Below are 5000 nucleotides of genomic sequence, written 5' to 3'. Positions count from 1 at the left end.
AAAGAAAGGAGGAAGAAGATGAGAGAGAGGTAGGATGAAGAAGGAGGAAGGAAGGAAGGAAGGAAGGACGGAGGAAGAAGATGGGAGAGAGGTAGGATGAAGAAGGAAGGAAGGAAGGAAAGAAAGGAGGAAGAAGATGGGAGAGAGGTAGGATGAAGAAGGAGGAAGGAAGGAAGGAAAGAAAGGAGGAAGAAGATGAAAGATGAGAGAGAGGTAGGATGAAGAAGGAGGAAGGAAGGAAGGAAAGAAAGGAGGAAGAAGATGAAAGATGAGAGAGAGGTAGGATGAAGAAGGAGGAAGGAAGGAAGGAAAGAAAGGAGGAAGAAGATGAGAGAGAGGTATGATGAAGGAGGAAGGAAGGAAGGAAAGAAAGGAGGAAGAAGATGGGAGAGAGGTAGGATGAAGAAGGAGGAAGGAAGGAAGGAAGAAAAGGAGGAAGGAAGAAGATGATATGAGAGGTAGGATGCAGAAGAAAGAAGGAAGGAAGGAAGGAAGGAAGGAAGGAAGTAAGGAGGAAGATGAGATGGGAAGATGAGAGGTAGGATGAAGAAGGAGGAAGGAAGGAAGGAAAGAAAGGAGGAAGAAGATGAGAGAGGGGTAGGATGAAGAAGGAGGAAGGAAGGAAGGAAGGAAGGAAAGGAGGAAAGAAGGAAGGAAAGAGGAAGGAAGAAGATGAGAGAGGGGTAGGATGAAGAAAGAGGAAGGAAGGAAGGAAGGAAGGAAAGGAGGAAAGAAGGAAGGAAAGGAGGAAGGAAGAAGATGAGAGAGGGGTAGGATGAAGAAAGAGGAAGGAAGGAAGGAAGGAAAGAAAGGAGGAAGAAGATGAGAGAGGTCGGATGAAGAAAGAGGAAGGAAGGAAGGAAAGAAAGAAAGGAGAAGAAGATGAGAGAGAGGTAGGATTAAGGAGGAAGGAAGGAAGGAAGGAAAGGAGGAAGGAAGAAGATGAGAGGGGGTAGGATGAAGAAGGAGGAAGGAAGGAAGGAAAGAAAGGAGGAAGACAATGAGAGAGGTAGGATGAAGAAGGAGGAAGGAAGGAAGGAAGAAAGGAAGGAAGGAAAGGAGGAAGGAAGAAGATGAGAGAGGGGTAGGATGAAGAAGGAGGAAGGAAGGAGAGAAGGAAAGGAGGAAGGAAGAAGATGAGAGCGGTAGGATGAAGAAGGAAGGAAGGAAGGAAGAAAGGAGGAAGAAGATGAGAGAGAGGTAGGATGAAGGAAGGAAGGAAAGAAAGGAGGAAGATGAGAGAGGGGTAGGATGAAGAAGGAGGAAGGAAGGAAGGAAGGAAGGAAGGAAGAGAGGGTGAGATGGAAGAGATGAGATGGAAAGATGAGAGGTAGGACAAAGAAGGAGGAAGGAAGGAAGGAAGGAAGGAAGGAAGAAGATGAGATGGAAGATGAGAGGTAGATGAAGAAGGAATGAGAGAGGGAGGAAGGAAGGGAGGATGAAGGAAGAGAAGCAGGTGAGTCTCTGATCCTGCTGGTGTGATTGGTCGAACTTGAAGAATGAAATCTTAATTTAAATACAAACCTGAAATTATTCAATATTTTTCAATGCAGAACCTAAAAAAATCAATAAAAATGTGAACAAAAATGTAGTTTCTGTCCTGCCTGAGGAAAATATTACATTCACACAAATACAAAGCCAAACATTGATCACATTTTGACTCATTTTTGTCACATTTTTCCAAATTCCTTGTGTCATTTTTATTTTCATGTTCACAAAAATTAGTATCATTATGTAAATTTTCTTTTCCAAAAGTTTCATCCTATTTTACACCTTTCCAAAACATTTCCAGGAGTGGAAAACAACATTTTAAATTCCTTAACTTCCCATGATGCTCCAGACCTGGAGGCCTGCAGATAAGACCCGCGCCAGGTTGTGATGCTAGCAGTCTGAAGCGTTAGCGTTAGCATTAGCGTTAGCTTCAGTCCCAGACAGAGTGAATCTGCTGCCAGTAGAAAGTCAGTAGAAACAGATAGAGACTCACATAGACCGGCAGTCTGTCTCGGCCTTAGCTGGAAGCTTCGCCAGCAGGAAGACTTCTGGGTTCGGAGTTTTGGAGAATGGAAACCTGAGAACGGAGAGACAGAAGAAGAAGAGAAAGAAGAGACAGAAGAGACAGAATAAGAGACAGAAGAGACAGAAGAAGAGACAGAAGAGAAAGAAGAGGAAAAAGAGAAAGAAGAGACAGAAGAGAAAGAAGAGAGAAGAGGAAGAAGAGAAAGAAGAGGAAAAAGAGGAAGAAGAGACAGAAGAAGAGAAAGAAGAGGAAGAAGAGACACAAGAGAAAGAAGAGGAAAAAGAGGAAGAAGAGAAAGAAGAGGAAGAAGAGACAGAAGAAGAGACAGAAGAGACAGAAGAGAAGAGGAAGAAGAGACAGAAGAAGAGACAGAAGAGAAGAGGAAGAAGAGACAGAAGAAGAGACAGAAGAGAAGAGGAAGAAGAGACAGAAGAAGAGACAGAAGAGAAGAGGAAGAAGAGAGAGAATTGGCCTGGTGATGGTGGCTCTCTGCCTCTTTCAGGGTATTTTAGGAGGATTTATCCCACTGGATAAAAAGAAGCTTCTGTTCATTTCAAATGAATCAGACTGAATCAGGCTCCGTGCTCCAGTCTGATTGGCTGACATGTTGGAAAATACCTGATAACCACTAACTGTAATTAATTTAAATATTAAAGCTTTATTGTAACAAATAATAATATATTAACTTAGACTGTGACCACACAACAGTTCATTCAAATATTAGTAATATAATATTAATATATATAAACACACACCTTTACCTGGATAACAGTAATAATAAAAAATAATTTTAATGATATAATATACTTGTAACTATATGAATTCATTTTAGCATTAAAAATATAATATTCTAATAGATAATATATAAACACTTCAGTGTGTGTGTGTGTCTCACTTGTTGAGGGAGATCTTCATGGTTGAGGCGTGTGTGTTGCGTCCTGAAGCCCCGCCCTCCTCGTCTCCATGGGCGTCACCGTGGTAACCGCCCACAGACTGGTCGTCCCAGTCTTCATCCCACTCACCATCATCATCCTCCCCACCTGCTGCTGGGAAAACAAATAATAGATAATTACTAATTAATTCACTCATTTTCAGTGATCAGTGCTTTTTAGGGAATAAATGAAAACACACACACACACACGGCATCCAACTCATCTGACAGTGTGTGTGTTTGTGTGTGTGTTACCCTGTTGTGTGTGTCCCTGGGTGTCCCAGCCTCCCGCCGCATCACTGCTGTAAGCCCCGCCCCCCGACCAGGGGTCGTCGCCGTTGGCAACCTGGACAGGAAGTCAATGTAATGTAATGAATGTAACGAATAAAACCAGAACAACCAGTCAACTGCTGCTGGCTGCTGACCAGTGTGAGACTGGACACACACACACACACACACACACACACACACACACACACACACACACATACAAACAGAAACACAGAGAAAACTCTTTTCAAGGACGAAGCCAGAGGCTGAACTTGTGTGTGTGTGTGTGTGTGTGTGTGTGTGTGTGTGTGTGTGTCTGTCAAAGGCTTGGTCAACTGACTAATGTGTTTTTAAGTACTTTAAGTAGTCTTAATGGTCAACGCATCGTCTGTGTGTGTGTGTGTGTGTGTGTGTGTGTGTGTGTGTGTGTGTGTGTCTTAATTGCTGAAGCGGGGTCAGACCTGACCTTGTGCCTCCAAACAGACAGGTCTAATCGTCATGACGACGTCCATTTCCTCTTTTTAAGTCTATAACCGATTCTAAAGACATCTGTGTGTGTGTGTGTGTGTGTGTGTGTGTGTGATTCACTTTCTCAAGTTGATTTAATTGTTCAGTCAATCCAGCTAATTGGTTTGTGATGTTTGAAGGCCACTGCTATTTTCAGACCCATTATTAGTATTATTATTATTGTTATTATTATTATTATTATCTTATGTGGCTCCCATCTGATTTCCATCAGTAAAATGTTTTCACAGTTGCAGCTGAACAGTGAGAGCTTCCACTGCTGCTCCACTGCTGCACCACTGCTGCACCACTGCTGCTCCACTGCTGCACCACTGCTGCACCACTGCTGCTCCACTGCTGCACCACTGCTGCTCCACTGCTGCTCCACTGCTGCACCACTGCTGCACCACTGCTGCTCCACTGCTGCACCACTGCTGCTCCACTGCTGCACCACTGCTGCTCCACTGCTGCTCCACTGCTCCACTGCTGCTCCACTGCACCACAGCTGCTCCACTGCTGCTCCACTGCTGCACCACTGCTGCTCCACTGCTGCTCCACTGCTGCTCCACTGCTGCTCCACTGCTGCACCACTGCTGCACCACTGCCCCGCTGCGTTGCTGTTGTTGTTGTGTTGCTGTTGTTGTTGTGTTGCTGTTGTTGTTGTGTTGCTGTTGTGTTGCTGTTGCTGTTGCTGTTGTTGTTGTTGTTGTTGTTGTGTTGCTGTTGTGTTGCTGTTGTGTTGTTGTTGTGTTGTTGTTGTGTTGCTGTTGTGTTGCTGTTGCTGTTGTTGTTGTGTTGCTGTTGTTGTTGTGTTGCTGTTGCTGTTGTGTTGCTGTTGCTGTTGTTGTTGTGTTGCTGTTGTGTTGCTGTTGTTGTTGTGTTGCTGTTGTGTTGCTGTTGTTGTTGTGTTGCTGTTGTGTTGCTGTTGTGTTGCTGTTGTGTTGTTGTTGTGTTGTTGTTGTGTTGCTGTTGTGTTGCTGTTGCTGTTGTTGTGTTGCTGTTGTGTTGCTGTTGCTGTTGTGTTGCTGTTGTTGTTGTGTTGCTGTTGTGTTGCTGTTGCTGTTGTTGTTGTGTTGCTGTTGTTGTTGTGTTGCTGTTGTGTTGCTGTTGCTGTTGCTGTTGTGTTGCTGTTGCTGTTGCTGTTGTGTTGCTGTTGTGTTGTTGTTGTGTTGTTGTTGTGTTGCTGTTGTGTTGCTGTTGTGTTGCTGTTGTGTTGTTGTTGTGTTGCTGTTGTGTTGCTGTTGTGTTGCTGTTGTGTTGCTGTTGCTGTTGCTGTTG

At 44.2% G+C, this 5000-nt stretch overlaps 1 pseudogene across 1 annotated transcript in view; it reads right to left on the bottom strand.

The window, feature by feature from the left end:
• LOC139910033 (sorting nexin-9-like) overlaps positions 1–5000 on the bottom strand; it is a 16983-nt pseudogene that overhangs the window by 8372 nt on the left and 3611 nt on the right. Inside the window, exons 4-6 of the transcript XR_013507604.1 lie at positions 3204–3294; positions 2913–3063; positions 1985–2068 (exon numbers count right to left, since the gene is read on the bottom strand). The product of XR_013507604.1 is annotated as a sorting nexin-9-like (transcript). The remainder of the gene's footprint in view (positions 1–1984; positions 2069–2912; positions 3064–3203; positions 3295–5000) is intronic.

Source organism: Centroberyx gerrardi, chromosome 21 (assembly GCF_048128805.1).
Source record: "Centroberyx gerrardi isolate f3 chromosome 21, fCenGer3.hap1.cur.20231027, whole genome shotgun sequence".
NCBI lineage: Eukaryota > Metazoa > Chordata > Actinopteri > Beryciformes > Berycidae > Centroberyx > Centroberyx gerrardi.
This window is presented reverse-complemented; position numbering and strand designations above follow the sequence as displayed.